This window comes from Lichenostomus cassidix, chromosome 1 (genome assembly GCF_008360975.1).
Source record: "Lichenostomus cassidix isolate B80296 chromosome 1, HeHo_3.0, whole genome shotgun sequence".
NCBI lineage: Eukaryota > Metazoa > Chordata > Aves > Passeriformes > Meliphagidae > Lichenostomus > Lichenostomus cassidix.
In genome coordinates, this window is record NC_139479.1 from 16036007 (window position 1) to 16042951 (window position 6945).

The 6945-nt window shown below is 38.0% G+C and overlaps 1 protein-coding gene and 1 long non-coding RNA gene across 4 annotated transcripts in view; one reads left to right on the plus strand and one right to left on the minus strand.

Annotated features, from left to right (window-relative positions):
• LOC146444257 (uncharacterized) overlaps nt 1-6945 on the minus strand; it is a 271742-nt gene that overhangs the window by 163565 nt on the left and 101232 nt on the right. The gene's annotated exons all lie outside the window — the stretch shown is intronic.
• The window catches only part of LOC146444262 (uncharacterized), a 28148-nt gene that overhangs the window by 3236 nt on the left and 17967 nt on the right, over nt 1-6945 (plus strand). The window lies entirely within an intron of this gene.

Sequence of the window (6945 nt, forward strand, 5' to 3'; positions counted from 1 at the left end):
CGGGGGATAACTTAAACCGGTGCAAGCAAACATCCTAGAAATACATGTGCTCCTGCTTCCCGGGGAAACAAACTTACCCCCTTCATATATGACGGGAAATTTAGAGTTACCGAATAAAAATACCACTCTAAGCTTCCCTAAGCACTGACTACTTCAGAGAGTAAGTATCAATGTTGAATAAAGTAGCTTCAGTGGGGCAGTACCTGCTTAAAATACCTTGTCTTTGCATCTTAAATCTGTACTTGCCAGAAGTATTCAGCTGTTAATTTCAAGATGAAAAATAATTCTACATTTTTGGGTAGCATCCTGATTTTTAGATGGAAGTTTTGTCCCCCAAAATAACACTTGTTCTTTTACAAACATGCATAATGCTGGTAAAAATTCTTGGAAAAAGAAAGAAGGCCCATACCTCTAACCCAGCTGAATTTTGATGTTCTAGTATTTCCCCCACGCAGCCCTTCCATTTGAGAGTGGCAAGAGATCCATTCATCAAACATGCTCTGATAGCTCATGCAATCCTTAAATAGGGCATTAAGATTAATTTCTCCAAAGTATTATTTTAAAGTATATATATATAAAAACCATAAACTACTTTTGCACCATCTGCCTCTCAGACACGGTTTGAACGGAAGGAAGATTAATTACAAATATGAGCTACTTGTAGAGAATGGAATAAAGAACCACAGAGCTCTTGCTGTCTGTAATGAAATTGTGAGGCCTGTTTTGGTGAATTTGGGTGCCAGGGAGGTTAGCATGTATTGTGCAGCAAAAGCAGGCACAAGGCTGCTCTGTCAAGGAGAAAAAATTTTCTTCAAAACTAATCAGATGTTAGAGAATATATTTCCAGCAGTAATTCTTTTCACACATGAAACTGCCTGGTTTGGTTGTTCTTTTTTTATAAATGCTGATAAAAGTAATGCAGATCAATTGTAATTGTTTTATGAAGACACACATCCTAGTAAGATAATTTTCTAGAAATTCAGGGTTTTTTGAGGATAGCTGATGCAGATGTAGTGGGAGAAGTGCCATCAGCTTCAGGACTCAGCTCTCTGGTGCACTGTTTACCTGCTGTGCTGTTGTCCTCTGAAGAACACGAATGAGAAACTGAATGAAAAGAATTACTTTTAGTATTTTAAATTCCATGTAAGGTTCTCTCCCTATGTCTCTTGTGTTCCTGTGAACTGCTTTGCCTCAAAAATGCACTTACCAACAAACTGCATGTCAACAGTATGGGAAATTTATGTTCCATTCCTGCAAGTAAATACACGTACTGAGAACATATTTTCAGTTGTGCCCTGTAAATGACCTTGCTGGAGATTGCTTGTGCAATCCTACGCACCAGAGCAGCCAAGTATGTGTTCTACCCAACTGGCCATTGCCAAGATGGTGTAGTGGTCTCACGTTTTGACAGGCAAGAAGCTGAAATACTAGGAAAATTAATCCTTTAAAATTATTACTTGGGATATAACTAAGTATCCATTGGTAGAAATCTTTAGTCATCAACTTTTTACAAATTTTTGGAGTACTCTGTTTTTATGAACTACAGCCAAGTTATGTGGTTATCACCCTGCTTAAGAGTAGTCTGATTTCATGAACCCTCAACTTTTATCAGCCAGTTTGACACCTCTCTTGGGTACTTCACTGCCCTTATTGCAGAGGGACTCCCAGGCAATTGAGTGAAAAATTAGTTCCTTCGTTATGTTTAAACACATCAGCAAGGTGACAACTAGAACAAGATGTTCAAATCTCTAACCAAAGACAATTGGGAAAGTGTGAAATAAAGATGCTATTTCTTTTCTTACAGCACTGATACAACATGCAATGCAGTCATGAAACTATTTAATTTTGTCCTTTCCTCATGATTATTATTATAATTGCTTCCATTAGAACTTTGAAGAAGGTTGGGACTTTCAGAGTTTTTATTGGAAATTTCCCTCCTGGTTAAACCACGACACTGAGTAGGAGCAGTAATTCTTCCAATGTTACTTTTCACAGAATCACTAATCAAGAATTGAAATGAAGGCAGGAGGGAATCAGAAAAATACAAATGAACCAAAACCCCAACCCAAATCACCACACTTCACAGGATCCTAGAATTCAATGGTGGCTAATAGGGAAGTTGCCTTGGGTCCATTGTGGACAACACTGCATACATGTACTGGCTGAACATACTATATAGCTATAGATAAAAACAAACAGGATGTTGGGGTACATGTGGAATGAGGAGAAATACAGAAAATTAAACTGGGATGTGTCAGCTGGGTGGTGCTTTCTCATATGTGCCTGTTGCATGTCATGCCTCCCTCCCAGAAAATGACTCAAAAGGTGTATGAGTTTTAAAGGAAGCTGCCATATACTATTTGGTATATGGAAAACTGCCCCCATTAAAATTTGAAAAGAGTGAAGTTTGAAACCTCTTGCTTGGCTCAAGAAAGTAACTTGTGAGACACACAAAGGCGGCAAAGTCAAGTGCTGTTTTCCTATGTCACACATTGTTCAGGTAAATTAAGACACAGCATGTTCAAAGCCAATAAAAAGATTTTCCCCCTTTACACATCAATAAATTCCCTACCCCACAATACCAGGGAAGTAATGAATTAGTTTAAAAAAGGAGCTGTACTTTTTTATGACCAAGAACAATAGCCAGTTGCATGTTTGTGCAAACATACTTTGCAATAGAATTCAGAGTCAGCCACCGGAGTAGGAAGGGGAGCCTTGGCCTCACAATACCATGGAAGTAATGAATTAGTTTAAAAAAGGAGCTGTACTTTTTTATGACTAAGAACAATAGCCAGTTGCATGCTTGTGCAAACATCCTTTGCAATAGAATTCAGATGTCAGCCACTGGGGTAGGAAGGGGAGCCTTGGCCTGTGGTGAGAAGGCAGGTGGTTGTTTGGGGCTTAGGTGAGCCTGGCACTGCTCACTCTAACATTGCTCCTCTCCCGTGTTACAATGGCCAGGTCTGGGGACCCAAAACCCAAGCCAGAAGCTACTCTTGCACTTGTGAGTTAAACGTGCTGCTGGTTTTCTCCTGGCACTCAGACAAAGGGGATTCAGCCCATTCCCTACTATACCCTTGGCACCTGGCCTCCAAAGCTGGGTTGCTTGCCAGCTCCACTGGGAATAGCACAGTGGCTGGGATGGAGAGATTGCTAGCTGACTCAGGGCAAACATTATTAGTGGTCATTCTAATGGCTTATAACCGTTCTGTTTTCAACATGTGCTCAGACATGCCAGCTGACTAGTAAATACATCCATAGCCAGAGAAACCCAAAATGGGTTGGTTAACAACATTGCTCCACCTGAAAGATCCTCTGCACCAGTATTTTTGCCTGCTTATGCAATGGCTCCTGCTCTTTCATGCACATGCCCACTAACTTTTTAACACTACATCCCACCAAGAGATTTTTGTTTCCACGTCCACTCCAAGTATCCATGGAAGCTCCACTCCACCCCAGTAACATCCTGACAGCAGGACCTTTCATCCACCCAACACACAATGGGCCTGAAAGTCTTGTTACACATGATGCAGGATGAAAGGTGGTGATGATACAGCAAAACCAAAACTGTTTGATGTTTAAATTGTTGGCATCAAAGTCATTAAAGGGCACAAGGCCATCATTAAAACATTTCTGAAGTAAGTGGGACAAGAAGCTGGCTGTAATCAACCCTTTCTCTGGCCATTATTTGACTGTAAGGTAAATGGGTTTCCTTGGGAAGGAGAGAAAATGCAGAAAAACAGCAGTTTTATCTGGCTCTGGACCTTCACATTTCCATATGGAAACCATAGCCACAAGAACAAGTAAATAAAAGCAACTGCAGAATGAAGCTTTTGTGCATGCATACAAGTAAAAAAAAAAAAACCCTGGTTAAGCATGGTTTCCTTTAGAGCATCATATACCAAAACAGGCATCAAATATTTATTCTTCTAACTTTATATAAAGCCCTTAACCTAAATGCATTTTTCTTGTCCTTCCCTACTTTGCCAAAATCACACTGAGACAAAATAACCTATCTGCCCATGTAGTTTTGGGTTAAGTATACCCAAGTTTACCTGGAGAGGTTTGTCATAGATTCATGAATTCCTGAATTAGCAAAGGAAAATGTCCTCAGCCTGTCCATAATGAAAACCAGACTTTTAGGAAACGAAGCAAGTGACTTCATTCTTAATTTCTACAGTGAGCTGTCTCATTAAAAATGATAGTGTGACACATTAATGCTGACTATTTCGGTTGCCCCTTGTCTCTCAATGGTATCTACTTAAAAGTAACAACTGGAAAAGTACATTTTAATTTCTTTAATATATTTAGACCCTTGGATACATGTGGGTTTGCATTTTTATGTATGCATGGTTTTGATATATACATATCTATGTATATGTAGCAAATGCTGGGCTACACTGAGAATAAAACAAAGCCATGCATATCTTCTGATATTTTTGTAAAAATTGTTTTTTTCTCCAATAGTTAACTATAATTTATATAAAGAAAAATAGCAAGAAATGTATTTACTTACTTGCCATTTTGTTAAAAAAAATAGAACAATGATCTAACACACAAAAACACTCCAAATGTTTAAAACAAAGGAGAAAAGCATTGGAAATTAGTATTTAGGAAGAAAAATCTACTAATGGGTAATGTTATTCAAGGCTAGACTACTGTACTGCTGTTCTAGATCTATCAGTCAGCACTTAGTGAGACATAAGTCTCAGGCCAGACAATACATCCTGTAGACTTCTGCTGGATTGAAACACAGAGCATTATCAGGGTGGTTCTCTGTAACGGCTCAGCCACACTCTTGACACAGCCCAGGGACTGAGGGCCTGATGTGGCTGCTGCTGCTTGGCAGTGCACAGAGAAGTAACCAGGCACACTTTGCTCCTTTCTATGCAATAGATATTGCAAAGTAAACGTCAATAATTTGTGAGTGGCCACAGTGTCAATAATATGTGAGTTCAAGGATGCATCTCACAATCCAGCAACAGGCTCATGTACAGAGTTACTCTTTAAATACATGAAGTTAGAATTCACATCCTGCACTTCAGTACTACCCCACCATAAATCACTCCACCAAACACCAAGATCACCAAACAGCAAAGAAAAACAATCTACTGACGCAACAAATTAAAAAAAAATCAAAGTTTACTAGAACAATTCAGGAAACGGAAAGCTTTGATTAACTTTGATAATAGATCAGCTGTAAGTGATTTAAAGTAGGGAAACTTTTCACTACACTTTTCTTTTACAGTCTTACCTCTTCCTCACCCTCCAGAGAGATTACTAAATGAAAAAAAAAATCCATACAGATATTAACTAATACCAACTGGAATAGTAAACTAATAGCTGAAGATGATTCTTCAGTGCACAGAATAACTGGAGATGTTGGTATTTCAGAACAAAGGTGTATCATTATTATAAGATAACCTACATGATTCCTGGATGATCTTTTCCCTGTTTCTCAAAGGTTAATTTAAAAAAATCTGCAAGTTTATCTTCTCAGAAAATTTGTTAACAATCTTTTAATTGGTTGTTTGTTCCTTCTCAATGTTTTAAACAACCGTACTTTCTATCACATTGTATCCACAAGATGATGTTATTTACACACATTTTTTGGTTTCATTTTGTCACTGATTCCATACCATTGTTTTGCTGGATTTTAGCATCTGCACCATCCCATTGCTTGGAAGGATGTTGGTAAGAAAAGACCAACACACTTGCTTATGTAATGTACTATCATTTGGGTACAAAGGCATGCAAAATTCACCACAAATGTGAAAAGGTCTATCTGTGTTCATCTCGTGGCAAGCAGAATGCAGGAACTTTCCCTCTTCCCATGCACAGTAAGAACTGCTAGGTACTTGTAGCACTGACCTAAATGACACACAGGCCAGGCCTGAAAAATGCAGGATTATGGAGAACCTAGGGTTTTCCAGGTTAAAACCAGATATGCAGATTTGAAAATATGACTTTTGATAAGAGACTTTAAATATCAGAGTTCAAGTCAGATTCAGCCTTGCTACATTATTGTCTTTTTAAATGCAAATTTAAACAGTGGGTTGGTTTCTTTTATTTTATAGATATACTTGCTTTTCACGAGACTTGAAAAATGAAGACTTTATAGTTAGGAACCATCTTCTATGAGAAATGGAGTTTGATGTACAGGCTTCATGTACAAGCCCCATGCAAATAAGGCCACTATACACCTGAAAATGCTAGGAATGATCAGGCTGGTTTTTAAGACAGCAGACTTTTGGAGCAGTGATTTTGGAATTCTCAATTATCCAGGGAAGATTTGGCACTACCACAATAGAAGTATCCATCTTTTTTGAAGGCGTCCTGTCAAACTGTACAGTAGACAGATCCTAATATCTCCAGCTTAAATCTATGAGCAGTTGTATTTGTCAAGAGTAACCATTAAGCTGCGAATAGTCTTATTTTTATGAGCATAACAGATTTAACTTTTGTGGTCTTTAATTAATCCCAGATATAAAAAGCTCCTTAAGTACCTCTAATTTACCATGACTTACCTCGCATCTGTTAACTAAGTGAAAAACACTATAAAAATACAAATTGTGCTTAAAATGGTTTGCAGTTGAGAAAGTATATGGCAATAAACTAACTTGAGAAGCCAAATGTATGCAGGTTTAAAACAATTCTTTTTCCATAACGAGGAATAGAGGAGAACTTTCTGTCCAAGTTGCTAATGGAGACAATTTTAAATAGTCCTTTCTTACAGTAACAGCAGTTGAAACTACTTAGCTCTTTTCATTTCCCACGGGATGAATATTGACTGAGTAATTACAGCTATAATCTCTTCAGTCTCTTTACAAAAGTTTTCTGCAGAATTATGTCATTAAGACAGAGCTCACTGTATGTAACATGCCTATAATTCAATTGTACTTAATGGCTCCGACCTACTTAATTTTACCCATTTTCCTTTGTATT